We start from the raw sequence: 18077 nt of genomic DNA, 5'->3' as shown, positions 1-18077 counted from the left end.
CTTCCGAACGGCTGAAATTGAATTCTATAATACACGGTTTTTCGGGATTCCGAGGTCCCGGAACAAAATTCTCCGGAAATCACATAGAAAGTTCCTCAGGTCCGATAAAGCGGCCACGCAAAGTTTGAGCACCAACAGAAGACATTTGGGGGTGCCGGTGTGCCACAAACCAGCATTCGTCGAAACTCGGATTATCGTGAAAAATGTGTTAAAGCTCGTTACTTGAGGCTGAAATCGAACACCTTGATTCCTGAAATCGAACAGGTTATCGAACAGGTTGATTCCTGAAATGAGCTCGGACGCGTGATTGAAAAACAGGGAGAAAAAGAAACAGGGTCCGGTACGACCTTCCGAACGGCTGAAATTGAAGTGTAATACACGGTTTTTCGGGATTCCGCGGTCACGGAATAAAATTCTCCGGAAATCACATATAAAGTTCCTCGGGTCAGATAAAGGGGCCACGCAAAGTTTGAGCACCAACGGAAGACATTTGGGGGTGACGGTGTGCCACAAACCAGCATTCGCCGAAACTCGGATTATCGTGAAAAATGTATTAAAGCTCGTTATTTAAGGCTGAAATCAAATAGGTTGATTCCTGAAATCGAACAGGTTGATTCCTGAAATGAGCTCGGAAGCGTGATTAAAAAACAGGGAGAAAAAGAAACAGGGTCCGGTACGACCTTCCGAACGGCTGAAATTGAAGTGTAATACACGGTTTTTCGGGATTCCGCGGTCACGGAATAAAATTCTCCGGAAATCGCATATAAAGTTCCTCGGTCAGATAAAGGGGCCACGCAAAGTTTGACCACCAACGGAAGACATTTGCGGGTGACGGTGTGCCACAAACCAGCATTCGCCGAAACTCGGATTATCGTAAAAAATGTGTTAAAGCTCGTTATTTGAGGCTGAAATCGAAAAGGTTGATTCCTGAAATCGAACAGGTTGATTTCTGAAATGAGCTCGGACGCGTGATTGAAAAACAGGTAGAAAAAGAAACAGGGTCCAGTACGACCTTCCGAACGGCTGAAATTGAAGTTCCTCGGGTCAGATAAAGCGGTCACGCAAAGTTTGAGCACCAACGGAAGATAATTGGGGGTGCCGGTGTGCCACAAACCAGCATTCGCTGAAACTCGGATTATCGTGAAAAATGTGTTAAAGCTCGTTATTTGAGGCTGAAATCGAACAGGTTGATTCCTGAAATCGAACAGGTTGATTCCTGAAATGAGCTCAGACGCGTGATTGAAAAACAGGTAGAAAAAGAAACAGGGTCCGGTACGACCTTCCGAACGGCTAAAATTGAAGTGTATAATACACGGTTTTTCGAGATTCCGGGGTGTCCCAGAACAAAATTCTCCGGAAATCACATAGAAAGTTCCTCGGGTCAGATAAAGCGGTCACGCAAAGTTTGAGCACCAACGGAAGACATTTGGGGGTGCCGGTGTGCCACAAACCAGCATTCGTCGAAACTCGGATTATCGTGAAAAATGTGTTAAAGCTTGTTACTTGAGGCTGAAATCGAACAGCTTGATTCCTGAAAGCGAACAGGTTATCGAACAGGTTGATTCCTGAAATGAGCTCGGACGCGTGATTGAAAAACAGGGAGAAAAAGAAACAGGGTCCGGTACGACCTTCCGAACGGCTGAAATTGAAGTGTATAATACACGTTTTTTCGGGATTCCGGAGTCACGGAACAAAATTCTCCGGAAATCACATTGAAACTTCCTCGGGTCAGATAAAGCGGCCACGCAAAGTTTGAGCACCAACGGAAAACATTTGGGGGTGACGGTGTGCCACAAACCAGCATTCGCCGAAACTCGGATTATCGTGAAAAATGTGTTAAAGCTCGTTATTTGAGGCTGAAATCGAACAGGTTGATTCCTGAAATCGAACAGATTAATTCCTGAAATGTGCTCGGACGCATGATTGAGAAACAGGGAGAAAAAGAAACAGGGTCCGGTACGACCTTCCGAACGGCTGAAATTGAAGTGTATAATACACGGTTTTTCGGGATTCCGGGGTCCCGGAACAAAATTCTTCGGAAATCGCATAGAAAGTTTCTCGGGTCAGATAAAGCGGCCACGCAAAGTTTGAGCACCAACAGAAGACATTTGGGGGTGCCGGTGTGCCACAAACCAGCATTCGCCGAAATTCAGATTATCGTGAAAAATGTGTTAAATCTCGTTATTTGATGCTGAAATCGAAAAGGTTGATTCCTGAAATCGAACAGGTTGATTTCTGAAATAACCTCGGACGCGTAATTGAAAAACAGGTAGAAAAAAAACAGGGTCCGGTACGACCTTCCGAACGGCTGAAATTGAAGTGTGTATATAATACACGGTTTTTGGGGATTCCGGGGTCACGGAAAAAAATTCTCCGGAAATCACATAGAAAGTTCCTCGGGTCGGATAAAGCGGCCACGCAAAGTTTGAGCACCAACGGAAGACATTTGGGGGTGCTGGTGTGCCACAAACCAGCATTCTTCGAAACTCGGATTATCGTGAAAAATGTGTTAAAGCTCGTTACTTGAGGCTGAAATCGAACAGCTTGATTCCTGAAATCGAACAGGTTGTCGAACAGTTTGATTCCTGAAATGAGATCGGACGCGTGATTGAAAAACAGGGATAAAAAGAAACAGGGTCCGGTACGACCTTCCGAACGGCTGAAATTGAAGTGTATAATACACGGTTTTTCGGGATTCCGGAGTCACGGAACAAAATTCTCCGGAAATCACATAGAAAGTTCCCCGGGTCAGATAAAGCGGCCACGCAAAGTTTGAGCACCAACGGAAGACATTTGGGGGTGACGGTGTGCCACAAACCAGCATTCGCCGAAACTCGGATTATCGTGAAAAATGTGTTAAAACTCGTTATTTGAGGCAGAAATCGAACAGGTTGATTCCTGGAATGAGCTCGGACGCGTGTTTGAAAAATTTTGCGTGGCCGCTTTATCTGACCAGAAGAACTTTCTATGTGATTTTTGGAGAATTTTGTTCCGGGACCCTGGAATCCCGAAAAACCGTGTATTATACACTTCAATTTGAGCCGTTCGGGAGGTCGTACCGGACCCTGTTTCCTTTTCTCCCGATTTTTCAATCACGCGTCCAAAGTCATTTCAGGAGTTAACCTATTCGATTCAGTCTCAAATAACGAGCATTAAACGGGCATTAATCCATTTTTCACGATTATCCGAGGTTCGACGAATGCTGGTTTATGGCATACCAGCACCCCAAATGTCTTCCGTTGCTACTCAAATTTTGCGTGGTTGCTTTATCTGACCCGAGGAACTTTCTATGTGATTTCCGGAGAATTTTGTTCCGGGACCCTGGAATTCCGAAAAAGCGTGTATTATACACTTCAATTTGAGCCGTTCGGGAGGTCGTATCGGACCCTGTTTCTTTTTCTCCCGGTTTTTCAATCACGTGTCCGAGATCATTTCATGAGTTAACCTATTTGATTCAGCCTCAAATAACGAGCATTAATCCATTTTTCACGATTATCCGAGGTTCGACGAATGCTGGTTTATGGCATACCGGCACCCCCAAATGTTTTTCGTTGCCACTCAAAGTTTGCATGGCCGCTTTATCTGACCCGAGGAACTTTCTATGTGATTTCCGAAGAATTTTGTTCCGGGACCCTGGAATCCCGAATTTGAGCCGTTCGGGAGGTCGTACCGGACCCTGTTTCTTTTTCGCTCGGTTTTTCAATCACGCGTCCGAGGTCATTTGAGGAGTTAACCTATTCGATTCAGCCTCAAATAACGAGCATTAATCCATTTTTTACGATTATCCCAGAATCGAAGAATGCTGGTTTATGGCATACCAGCACCCCCCAAATGTTTTTCTTTGCTACACAAATTTTGCGTGGCCGCTTTATCTGACCCGAGGAACTTTCTATGTGATTTCTGGACAATTTTGTTCCGGGACCCTTGAATCCCGAAAAACCGTGTATTAAACACTTCAATTTGAGCCGTTCGGGAGGTCGTAAGAGAACCTGTTTCTTTTTCTTTCGGTTTTTCAATCACGCGCCCGAGGTCATTTCAGGAGTTAACCTATTCAATTCAGCGTCAAATAACGAGCATTAATCCATTTTTCACGATTATCCGAGGTTCGACGAATGCTGGTTTATAGCATATCGACACCCACAAATGTATTTCGTTGCTACTCAAATTTTGTGTGGCCGCTTTATCTGACCCGAGGACTTTCTATGTGATTTCCGGAGAATTTTGTTCCGGGACCCTAGAATCCCGAAAAACAGTGTATTATATACACTTCTATTTGAGCCGTTCGGGAGGTCGTACCGGACCCTGTTTCTTTTTCTCCCGGTTTTTCAATCACGCGTCCGAGGTCATTTCAGAAGTTAACCTATTCGATTCAGCCTCAAATAACGAGCATTAAAAGAGAATTAAACGAGCATTAATCCATTTTTCAGGATTATCCGAGGTTCGACGAATGCTGGTTTATGGCATATCGGCACCCCCAAATGTGTTCCGTTGCTACTGAAATTTTGCGTGGCCGCTTTATCTGACCCGAGGACTTTCTATGTGATTTCCGGAGAATTTTGATCCGGGACCCTGGAATCCCGAAAAACCGTGTATTATACACTTCAATTTGAGCTGTTCGGGAGGTCGTACCGGACCCTGTTTATTTTTCTCCCGGTTTTTCAATCACGCGTCCGAGGTCATTTCAGAAGATAACCTATTCGATTCAGCCTCAAATAACGAGCATTAAACGAGCATTAATCCATTTTTCACGATTATCCGAGGTTCGATGAATGCTGGTTTATGGCATATCGGCACCCCCAAATGTCTTCCGTTGCTACTCAAATTTTGCGTGGCCACTTTATCTGACCCGAGGACTTTCTATGTGATTTCCGGAGAATTTCGTTCCGGGACTCTGGAATCCCGAAAAACCGTGTATTATACACTTCAATTTGAGCCGTTCAGGAGGTCGTACCGGACTCTGGTTCTTTTTCTCCATGTTTTTCAATCACGCGTCCGAGGTCATTACAGGAGTTAACCTATTCGATTCAGCCTCAATTAACGAGCATTAAACGAGCATTAAGTCATTTTCACGATTATCCGAGGTTCGACCAATGCTGGTTTATGGCATACCAGCACTCCCAAATGTCTTCCGTTGCTACTCAAATTTTGCGTGGCCGATTTATCTGACCCGAGGAACTTTCTATCTGATTTCCGAAGAATTTTGTTCCGGGACCCTGGAATCCCTTGTATTACACTTCAATTTGAACCGTTCGGGAGGTCGTACCGGACCCTGTTTCTTTTTGCCCGGGTTTTTCAATCACGCGTCCGAGGTTATTTCAAGAGTTAACCTATTCGATTCAGCCTCAAATAACGAGCATTAAACGAGCATTAATCCATTTTTCACGATTATCCGATGTTCGAAAAATGCTTGTTTATGGCATACTGACACCCCCAAATGTCTTTCGTTGCTACTCAAATTTTGCGTGGCCGCTTTATTTGACCCGATGAACTTTCTATGTGATTTCCGAACAATTTTGTTTCGGGACTCTGGAATCCTGAAAAACCGTGTATTATACACTTCAATTTGAGCCGTTCGGGAGGTCGTACCGGACTCTGTTTCTTTTTCTCACGATTCCCAAGGTTCGACGAGTGCTGGTTAATCGCATATTAGCATCCCGAAATGTCTTATGTTGCTCCTAAAATTTTGTGTGTCCGTTTTATCCAACCCGAGAAACCTTCTATGTGATTTCCGGAGAATTTTGATCCGGGACCCATGAATCTCGAAAACCGTGTATAATATACACTTCATTTTGAGCCGTTCAGAAGGTCATAACTACGACGTTTATTTTTATCCCGGTTTTCCATCCAAGTGTCTGAGGTCATTGCAGGAGTAAACCTATATGATTTCAGCTTCAAATAACGAGTATTAATCCATTTTTCACTATTATCCAAGGTTAGATAAATGCTGGTTTATCGCATACGGAACCCCCAAATGTCCTCCGTTAATCCTCAAATTTTGTCTGACCGCTTTGCCTGATCCGAGAAACCTTCTGTGTGATTTCCAGAGAATTTTTTTGCGAGACCCTTTAATCTCGAAAACCGTGTATTATACACTTCATTTTGAACCGTTTGGGAGGTCGTACCGAACCGCGTTTCTTTTTCTCAACGTTTTTCAACCACGTGTCCGAGGCCATTGCAGGAGTAAACTTATTCGATTTCAGGCCCAAATAACGAGTATTAATTTATTTTCAAGATTATTTGAGGTTCGACGAATGCTGGTTTATCGCATACCAGCACCCCAAATGTCTTTCGTTGCTTCTCAAACTTCGTATGACCATTTTTCTGAACCGAGAAACCTTTTTTTTGATTTCTAGAGAATTTTGTTACGGGACCCTTAAATCTCAAAAACCGTGTATTATACACTTCATTTTGAACCGTTCGGAAATCGTATCGGACCACGTTTCTTCTCCTCCCGGTTTCTCAACCACGTGTCTGGGGTCATTGCAGGAGTAAACCTATTCGATTTCAGCCTCAAATAACGAGTATTAATTTATTTTTCACGATTATCCGAGGTTCGACGAATGCTGGTTTATTGCATACCAGCACACCAAATGTCCTATGTAGCTTTTCAAATTTTGTATGGCCACTTTATCTGAACCACGAAACCTTTTGTGTGATTTCCAGGGAATTTTGTTCCGGGACCCCGGAATCTCGAAAACCGTGTATTATACACTTCATTTTGAGCCGTTCGGAAGGTTGTAACGAACCACGTTTCTTTTTCTCCCGGTTTTCCAACCAAGTGTCTGAGATCATTGCAGGAGTAAACCTATTCGATTTCAGCCTCAGATAACGAGTATTAATCCAATTTTCACTATTATCCGAGGTTCGACAAATGTTGGTTTATCGCATACGGAACCCCCAAATGTCTTCCGTTGATCCTCAAATTTTGTGTGGCGGCTTTGCCCAATCAAGAAACTTCTGTGGGATTTTCTGAGATTTTTTTCCAACATCCTATATCCTCGAAAACCGTGCCTTTATAAAACTTTTACCCAACATACCACTTACACACCACTCATTCATCTCTCAGTAAAAACACCCTAACTACCAAATTTCCCCCAAATTACCTTCGACTACTTAAAAATAAAAACCATGATTAATTGAAGTGATCATCAACAATAAAAATCAAGTTTTTGTCCATTGTTAAATAAATTCCTTCACTCTTTTCCATTTCTATTGAACTTAATTATTTTCGTGGAACATGAGAAGAAGACCTTGAGGAAGAATCTAACCAACTCATCGACATTTCCTCAAAAAGTCAATTTATACACCCAATTTTATGAACAATATTATATATTAACACCAACATTTAATATTACCAAAAACTAAATTAAAAACTGAAACAAAATATATAGAAATTGAAAGACTAGAATGAAGGAAACATAATTACATTAAGGAGAAGAAGATATAAAGGAAGAGGCTTGTAGTTGAAATGGCGAGAGATTGAGAATAAAATGAAGTTCGCAAATTCTCATTATAGATGGGAGATATCCGTCTATAGTTTATAGACGGGTCAAATATCCACCCACTTTAAGCATAATGCAAGCAACAAGTTGCATGGTGGGGCCCAAAAATGTCACCATTTTGAGCATATTTGACTCGTCTTTCACTTTAGACGGATATATCCGTCTATAGTGAAACTAATTGAATGAAGTTATAAGAGGTTTGTAGCTACAAGAGGGAGGGGAAGAGGTTGGAAATAACATAAGGGTATAATAGTGATAAAATATGGATTTTGGAGGGAAATTTAAAAAATGGTTGGAGTATTCCCTTTTTTTTTGCCAGAATGTGAAAGAAGTGCACACTAAGGTATTAAGTTTGGAATTTTTTTTGATAAGGTATTAATTAAACAGTGCTACATTAAATGGTGTTTTCCTCAATTGATCCTTATAAAAATGCCATTACATGTGGATTCTAAAAGGACATAACCAAGATCCATGGCTCACAGACGGTATTTTGTTAAAGCATAGGGCTTGGGGCCCCCAAGGAACATCGAACCCCGAACTTAAGGCTGCCAGACCGAACCTGTAACACCCCGGTTTATAAAAGAAGTCCTCGTCAAGACATTCTCTAATAAAACGGACTGTTACCATCTCGGTTTCCCGAGGTAGTGAATAACAAATTAAACTCCAAGGCAATTTATGTAATATTTTAGCTTAAGTATTACAAACCTCTTTTCAACTCGATTACAAGAACTGTCATAAATAAAAGTGAAAGTCTTCTATATGATGATCTAGCCACTAAGTCGTCTGATCCAATGTCTCTCGCCCATCAAGCTCCCGTCCTATCTCTTAAACCTGTCAAGTCTGCTCCCCATAAAACGGATCATCACAGGTGTTCACGAATACACAGGGTCAACCACGAGGTTGAGTAGGGAAAACAAAATAAGTACGACAACAAAATACATAACTCCATTTTCAATTCGTCACATACTCCACCTCTCCGTATCACAAACCCTGAATAACTCCCACACCATATCAGTAACTTCCACACCATATCAATAACTTCCACACCATATCAATAACTTCCACACCATGTCACAGACCCTGAATATCACAGACCCTGAATATCACAGACCCTGAATATCACAGCCCCTGAATATCACAGACCCTGAATAATCTCTGTTCCATATCACAGACCCTGAATAACCTCCACACCATCTCATATCACCACATGATAGGATATGCATAACATAACAAAATTAATGAACATTATAAATAATATCACATGCCGTTTACGAAGTGAAATATAAACCAGATCTCCTTATTCCCCGTCTCCAATGCATATGAACGCCCAAGAGATTTAATGCAATGCAATATGTAAATAAGTCACTGAACTGATAAATCATAAAGTCATGCCAGTTACCCGATGTTGTGAAATCTTACTCAATACGATCAAATCAGTCAATCACCTTTCCCAATATAAATGATAATATAAATCAACCACCACGAATTCAGCCAACACAATTCAACAATAACGATAATAGGACAAGTGTATTTCCCTACCTCAAGTGCCAGCAATTCCAATTAAGCAGTTAAGCAGTCCAGAAGGTAAAGCAATGAATTGATTATCGCTCCTTCACGAATCCGTCACCTAGCACCATTATAATATGTATAATTACTAACTACTAAATATAGACATCTCCCAAAATAGAGGTTTTCCCGAAATACATTCCCGACACCAACTTATGCCCAATTGATGGCCAAAATAACCCGATTAGCATTTGACTCAACTTCCCAAAATAGAAGTTATTAAAGTATAATTTCTTAAAATGGAAACCTTCCCGATATAGTAACTTTTCTCTTTTAACAAACCCGACTCAAAAATCCGACTTGAATTATTTAACCGGCTCGGGAATTAAATTGGATAACTAATATGATAATTAAATGAATTATATGATTTATAAATACCCGAATCAATTCCTTAAACAACTTAAACAATCCCGTCTCAAAACCCGTCTCCAATCATTTAACTATTATTAATTATTATTTTATTTTAGATACTCAGAAATTAAATCAATTGATAATTAAAGGATTAAACGGATTATTCGATTAAGAGAAACCCGAATTAATTATTTGAATAACTCAACAATACCAACTCAACCCGTCTTTAATTATTTAAGTACTCGGAAGTAATTAATTAAGAATAAGATCAAATAACGAATTTAACTTATGAAAACCCGTTTCAAGCAATTCGAATAACCCATCTCCACCTCTCACACTTCACTCACGACCACACCCATCACCTGCCGCCTAAACCACCGCGACAACCACCAGGCCCCACACCCACTTCAACCTGACCACCGACAAACACCCCCACGGGTCGCTGCCGCCGGCGAGGTGAACCACGGCCGTCATTTGGCCTGGTTCACCACCACGCATCACCAACACCCGCGTTTCTCCTCCTGCAACCACCGCGATTAATACCTAGACTCTGCCCAACAACCACCGCTGTATTCTCCGTCAAACAGTGCACCCCAGACACGTGGCACCACCGTCTCGACCTCCCCCTAGTCCACGGTGGCGCCACCTCAAGTTACCCCACTTAACTCGCCTGAAAACCCATAAACAAACTCGTTTGAAACCCCATATTCCTGCCGCGTTTTACTGTTACAAACACCACTAAGAACCACCCTAACCACCACCACGACACTCTTCACATACCCCCCATTACCACTACCCCGACACTAACCACTGTTAACACCTCTATAAGACACGAACAACCAACAATAACTCGACAACAAGATAAAAACAGTGAAGGGAGTTTAACTCCTTACCTTGCCGCCACCCTAACAGCCACCACGGCCACCCACAGCCGTCGACACCAGTCCCTTGCTCGTCCTTGCTGCACCGTCAACCCATAGCTCACTCTCTCTCTCTCTCTAATTTCGTGAAGGTTGAGTTTGGAGCTGCTGAAGAAGGGAGGCGTGAGGGAGGCGGGTTGAGTGATAGGATTAGGGTAGTGTTTAAGTTATAATTAGGTTTAGGGTTAGGGTTAATTAGGTTTAATGGGCTTAGGGTTAATTGGGCTGAAACGTTAATGGGCCAGCTCAATTGATCAGCTCACACTTCGAATTCTAAATAAAACCGTCTTCATTAACTTACAATAACTCAACGTCATTATCGACTCAATCAAATAACCCGATATAATTAGTAATATGAATTGTATATTAATTAATAATTAATAATATCTATTTAATTTATTATATAAAAATACGGGGTATTACAGTCTTCCCCCCTTAAAATGAACTTCGTCCCGAAGTTCGCTCCCATACTCAAACAACAGAAAGTATTGTATATCGTCCCTACGGACGTCACGCATTTCTAACACGGTTAACACACGCTTTTGACACCTTAATCAAACATAACAAATACGGAATGTTACATTCTGCCCTCCTAAAAATAAACTTCGTCCCGAAGTTTAACTCATCATTACTTAACCAACTAATTAAAATTAATAACTACCTGAGAACACAATTATATAACAACTAAATAATCATCTGAGAACACCGTCATCTTCCATCTAAATTCCGATCTCAAACTCAACATAAACTCATTAACCATGGTCGCACTGGACCGTAAACATAACTCCCGTCATCATCACTCGGCTCATAGGCCAACTCATAACTCATTACCAGTAGTTTAATCACACTCTCCTTTTTCACATCAACCAACTAACCGAAGTAGGAACAAAGCATATAGAACTCATTTGCATAGGTACCCCACAACTAAACATCAACTTGGTCAACTATAATCTACAAACAAGTGCAAATTAAGCATCAAGATTTTACAATCCTACCCAACTAAAAGCATGGTTACGTCCCCGTAACCTTCATTATTATAACAAAAGTTCTCAAGCTACTGTTATCGACTGCAAGAGAATAAAAGATTCACAACTCACGTTCAAGTTAACTAATCCTTACCCAAGACAACCAATATACCAACTCTCTCGAGGAAGCTACCGTTACCAGTACAATCATTAGTAATTATTTATCTCACCAATCATTGTAATCTCTTACTTTAGAAGCACAGGGAATCCATCAACATGCGAAAAGAATTATGGTCAACACTTTGATAACTCGATTATGAAAATTTATAACCTAATAGGTCCACTCTGACTTTCCTTTGCTTAATTGTACGGATTTAGGTCAAGACACAGAATCACCAATAGAAATGAAAACAACCAGCTTCGCAGCACTCACCATCCCAGAAATATTTTCAATCCTTATAACAATTAGGTTTGGTATTTTACAACTTATTGGTCGAGTCAAGCAGCGACTAAACAACGATATTGGAGAGTTATCATGCAAGACTATCACACATAAATTTCGTTCTTGGTATTAAGGGTATTTAAACTGCACACAACGCCATGACATAAAAGATTAAATATATTTAACTATACCAACTTTACAATTATCCCTTGCATATCCTGCTAATATCAACATACCTTGCTAACACATAACTCACTTAATCACCACATTACCTTTCCCGTTTTGACATTCGTAATTAACCACACCCACCAATTCGCTATACGAACGAACACGACTAAATTAACCCACTACTTGCGACTCCGTTCTAGTTTTATTCCTCCAGACTAGCAAAGATCATGTACCAAATAATCAGACACTGGCTGGAAATCTCATTCCGAATTTAGACTCATCCGATATAGTTTAACTTCGTTTTCAAACTTTTACTTTCATACTGGACAGTGATTAAATTTCTTAATACAATTCCTACAACAGAGCTGTCCATCAAATTCATTTACAACTTGCTACAAGACTCAAAATCAGATAAACTTAATTCAATTCCTTTAAACAAGACAAGTTTAGGTGTCGACTCACAAATCGTAGTTTACAGGTTCATCTTGTTTCTTTTTGTCCTATCTTTATTAATGAACGACTATTACTTCAATCATCAGGATTTTAGTTGCACTCCTTTACTCAATTATATTCATGGCTCAATTAAACGTACTTCAACGACTATCATTTTAACCAACGCATTTTACGTGAATCATCAAAGGGTTATCCCATTATATTTGCTAAAATAATTATCATAAACAGTCTTTATTAAAATATGATTGATAGTAATGACTCGGGAATATAGATATGCCAAATGTCGTATTATATCAAACAATTTCCTCTATATCATGCTCATAAAATTGCAAGAATCTCTTTAGCATTTTATGACGATCTAATGACGAACACATCCAATAAGAAATATCAACATTGTTCATTATCATGTTATAGGTTTAGGGTTAACCGAAATAATTTAATGAAATGAAAGCATTAAGTATAACTATAGGCACACCGACTCACAAAAAGGCATTAGAACACAGATGACATCCTACACGTGCGAACATTTAGACACGATCATTACTACCATCCATGTGTAAACATTTAAACATAATTATTATCATGGTCATGCGAGTATATTAGAACGATCCAATTGACTTTTAACGCCATTGACTTTACTACGATATGACACTGTAGTTTATATTTATATATTCGACCACTATGCAATTACGATGAACACACCAGGGATATTACAACATGCCAAACATATATAAAACATGTAACAACTGGACTCGTATAAGATATTTCACCCTCGATTATGAATCAAATTAATTTATTCGATTTTTACTCATACCATCACGCTAACAATTATCAACTACACTTCAATTTTTATCACTGGTTGAGATACGTAACTACTGAACGTGCCTGCTACTATCATCACATAAGGACATTATAAATTCATATTATTAAAGCTCGTGAATTAATCAAACACTGTATGAAGACTCAACCTAGAACACACATTTTACAAGTCATGATTCACGTTGTAACTTTCAAAGATCACGAATCAATAACCATTCGATTAAAACTGGATTCATATTATTTGATAAAACACAGAGAGTTAAAAACACAGCGGAAAAATAATTAGGTTTAAAGCACAAGATTTCCATTTTTAAAGAATTTTTTTTACAACTCAGTTGGTCCAACCAAACATGTGACAGCTATCAGTCCACAACTTGGGCCAGTTTGCAAAACTTATCATTTACTATTGAAACATCAAGATCTTTCGTGGCTTATCAATTTGAAAACATATGCGAATTTTATGATCGATGGAGTTGGAATTATGCGAGAATTATTAATGCAATTTAAATGTGGATTTTTACAACATCATTGGTCAAGCGTTACTGCACAGAACTTCCTAACCACAGCTCCCTAAAATAATTATTACTCCTAATGTGTATATCTTATAAGCATGAAATCAACGGTAAATGAACGCTAACTGACGAGGCTACCTTTCATAAAATTTTCATTGATAGGCAATAAACAGAAAAGAAATGGTAGTAAGGTCAATTAAAGGGTAACATCAACCAAAACACGTCTCATCACTAAGTCAATTCATTTTATATGTTCCAACTCTTTCAACCACACTATTGTTACTAACCCATACCAACTTAGATCTCACACTGTACTTACGTAAACATATACCCCATAGAACCCCTTCGCATCTCGATCTACTCATTACATCTACATTACGATTGTTATGACTAAAAACAGGCAATTCAACAGCGTTTCTTATTACTATCACATTATTATACTAGTATGGCTTCGGAATCACACAACCGCATATTACTTAGTCACATTAGTACTATCAGCACATCATTCAACATCCACCTAGGTAATTATCATCGACTCGTAATTATTTTCATGCTCACGACTAGCACAACACTTCATTGATTATTAACCTGAACTTGAAATTTATTTTTCATTTCCCAACATTATACGATCACGCCATCATTCATACAAAATACTTACCGTAGCGTTGTCCTGCAGAATGGTTAGGATACATAGGTCTCAAGGTATATATCAACTCGATTATGCAATAATCTATGCATCAATCAACACTTAGGCAACGATATAGGCATTTCAGGTTCAACCTTAGGCAACTTTTCTACCCTTTCTCTCATATACCCTCAGGGTTTTCCGAGTCAAACTGAGAGGGCCACTGGTTCGGTGTGAGGGGGCCCCTAACTCAAACCTTACCTCAGTGTGCTCCTAACAGTTCTATCCCGGTGTTCATTTTATTTAGACACATCCTAGGTTCATTGGGTTCATTGGTTTAGACCTGAGGATCGTTCGCTCTGATACCACTTTGTAACACCCCGGTTTATAAAAGAAGTCCTCGTCAAGACATTCTCTAATAAAACGGACTGTTACCATCTCGGTTTCCCGAGGTAGTGAATAACAAATTAAACTCCAAGGCAATTTATGTAATATTTTAGCTTAAGTATTACAAACCTCTTTTCAACTCGATTACAAGAACTGTCATAAATAAAAGTGAAAGTCTTCTATATGATGATCTAGCCACTAAGTCGTCTGATCCAATGTCTCTCGCCCATCAAGCTCCCGTCCTATCTCTTAAACCTGTCAAGTCTGCTCCCCATAAAACGGATCATCACAGGTGTTCACGAATACACAGGGTCAACCACGAGGTTGAGTAGGGAAAACAAAATAAGTACGACAACAAAATACATAACTCCATTTTCAATTCGTCACATACTCCACCTCTCCGTATCACAAACCCTGAATAACTCCCACACCATATCAGTAACTTCCACACCATATCAATAACTTCCACACCATATCAATAACTTCCACACCATGTCACGGACCCGAATATCACTGGACTCGAATATCACGGACCTCGAATATCACAACCCCCGAATATCACAGACTCGAATAATCTCTCGTTCCATATCACGGACCGAATAACCTCCACACCATCTCATATCACCACATGATAGGATATGCATAACATAACAAAATTAATGAACATTATAAATAATATCACATGCCGTTTACGAAGTGAAATATAAACCAGATCTCCTTATTCCCCGTCTCCAATGCATATGAACGCCCAAGAGATTTAATGCAATGCAATATGTAAATAAGTCACTGAACTGATAAATCATAAAGTCATGCCAGTTACCCGATGTTGTGAAATCTTACTCAATACGATCAAATCAGTCAATCACCTTTCCCAATATAAATGATAATATAAATCAACCACCACGAATTCAGCCAACACAATTCAACAATAACGATAATAGGACAAGTGTATTTCCCTACCTCAAGTGCCAGCAATTCCAATTAAGCAGTTAAGCAGTCCAGAAGGTAAAGCAATGAATTGATTATCGCTCCTTCACGAATCCGTCACCTAGCACCATTATAATATGTATAATTACTAACTACTAAATATAGACATCTCCCAAAATAGAGGTTTTCCCGAAATACATTCCCGACACCAACTTATGCCCAATTGATGGCCAAAATAACCCGATTAGCATTTGACTCAACTTCCCAAAATAGAAGTTATTAAAGTATAATTTCTTAAAATGGAAACCTTCCCGATATAGTAACTTTTCTCTTTTAACAAACCCGACTCAAAAATCCGACTTGAATTATTTAACCGGCTCGGGAATTAAATTGGATAACTAATATGATAATTAAATGAATTATATGATTTATAAATACCCGAATCAATTCCTTAAACAACTTAAACAATCCCGTCTCAAAACCCGTCTCCAATCATTTAACTATTATTAATTATTATTTTATTTTAGATACTCAGAAATTAAATCAATTGATAATTAAAGGATTAAACGGATTATTCGATTAAGAGAAACCCGAATTAATTATTTGAATAACTCAACAATACCAACTCAACCCGTCTTTAATTATTTAAGTACTCGGAAGTAATTAATTAAGAATAAGATCAAATAACGAATTTAACTTATGAAAACCCGTTTCAAGCAATTCGAATAACCCATCTCCACCTCTCACACTTCACTCACGACCACACCCATCACCTGCCGCCTAAACCACCGCGACAACCACCAGGCCCCACACCCACTTCAACCTGACCACCGACAAACACCCCCACTGGGGTCGCCTGCCGCCGGCGAGGTGAACCACGGCCGTCATTTGGCCTGGTTCACCACCACGCATCACCAACACCCGCGTTTCTCCTCCTGCAACCACCGCGATTAATACCTAGACTCTGCCCAACAACCACCGCTGTATTCTCCGTCAAACAGTGCACCCCAGACACGTGGCACCACCGTCTCGACCTCCCCCTAGTCCACGGTGGCGCCACCTCAAGTTACCCCACTTAACTCGCCTGAAAACCCATAAACAAACTCGTTTGAAACCCCATATTCCTGCCGCGTTTTACTGTTACAAACACCACTAAGAACCACCCTAACCACCACCACGACACTCTTCACATACCCCCCATTACCACTACCCCGACACTAACCACTGTTAACACCTCTATAAGACACGAACAACCAACAATAACTCGACAACAAGATAAAAACAGTGAAGGGAGTTTAACTCCTTACCTTGCCGCCACCCTAACAGCCACCACGGCCACCCACAGCCGTCGACACCAGTCCCTTGCTCGTCCTTGCTGCACCGTCAACCCATAGCTCACTCTCTCTCTCTCTCTAATTTCGTGAAGGTTGAGTTTGGAGCTGCTGAAGAAGGGAGGCGTGAGGGAGGCGGGTTGAGTGATAGGATTAGGGTAGTGTTTAAGTTATAATTAGGTTTAGGGTTAGGGTTAATTAGGTTTAATGGGCTTAGGGTTAATTGGGCTGAAACGTTAATGGGCCAGCTCAATTGATCAGCTCACACTTCGAATTCTAAATAAAACCGTCTTCATTAACTTACAATAACTCAACGTCATTATCGACTCAATCAAATAACCCGATATAATTAGTAATATGAATTGTATATTAATTAATAATTAATAATATCTATTTAATTTATTATATAAAAATACGGGGTATTACAGAACCCAAGACTGCCTGCCCAACCTACCGACTAACTACCCCGATTTGGCTTTGCTCGTCCGAACCAGACCCCTAAACCGGGCTTGACCTGACCTAGTCTGGCCTGCCCACCAAACAGCTCACTGAAGGCCCCAAGCTGCCCCGATACTGCTCCATGTCATTTTTGTTTCTCAAATCATATCTAGCATTTTTATTTCTTTTACCTTTATTTTGTTTCGTTTAATTTCGTCTTTATTCAAGACCTACCTTGGCATGACCTACACATTATGGTCTAACAATTAAGTAAGAAACAACTAGAGAAAGCAATGGACTGTGCTGTGTCGGCTCGGGTCCCGACAATTTTGGCCTGGCCCAGTCACGATAAATCTTGCGTTTGGGTCGTGCCGTGCCGACCCGCTTTTCCCACCCACCCACCGTGACCCGCCTCTTGGCCTGGCCAAAGTCGTGCCGGGCTGGTGCCGGACTCGCGCCACCCGTCGTGCCTCGCGCCGGGTCATGCCTAGGAACGTGTTTTTTGGAATTTCGGCACCGCGGCCCGCTCTTACCCGGTCGCGCCGGCCCCGAGCCACCTCGTTTTATTCACTGTATCGTGCCGGACTCGTGCCAAATTCGTGTCACCCGCCTTGGCCCGGCCCAAAATGCCTACTCTAGTAACAACATCAATGTACCTCCTGATTACCTAG

General features: G+C 40.5%; 2 long non-coding RNA genes across 2 annotated transcripts; both read right to left on the bottom strand.

Moving 5' to 3' along the window:
- Window positions 1-8128: 8128 nt before the first annotated feature.
- On the bottom strand, window positions 8129-10652 carry LOC141607026 (uncharacterized). The gene is made up of 3 exons (XR_012526868.1): window positions 10313-10652; window positions 9042-9129; window positions 8129-8342 (listed from the first exon to the last, which is right to left on the bottom strand). It is a non-coding gene; the product is annotated as an uncharacterized LOC141607026 (long non-coding RNA).
- A 2758-nt stretch (window positions 10653-13410) lies between these two features.
- Window positions 13411-17284, bottom strand: LOC141604715 (uncharacterized). The gene is made up of 3 exons (XR_012526204.1): window positions 16945-17284; window positions 15671-15758; window positions 13411-14974 (listed from the first exon to the last, which is right to left on the bottom strand). It is a non-coding gene; the product is annotated as an uncharacterized LOC141604715 (long non-coding RNA).
- Between the last annotated feature and the right edge of the window lie 793 nt (window positions 17285-18077).

The sequence above is a fragment of the Silene latifolia genome, chromosome 10 (genome assembly GCF_048544455.1).
Source record: "Silene latifolia isolate original U9 population chromosome 10, ASM4854445v1, whole genome shotgun sequence".
NCBI lineage: Eukaryota > Viridiplantae > Streptophyta > Magnoliopsida > Caryophyllales > Caryophyllaceae > Silene > Silene latifolia.
The sequence above is the reverse complement of the archived record's forward strand: the minus strand, read 5'-3'. Positions and strand labels throughout refer to the sequence as shown.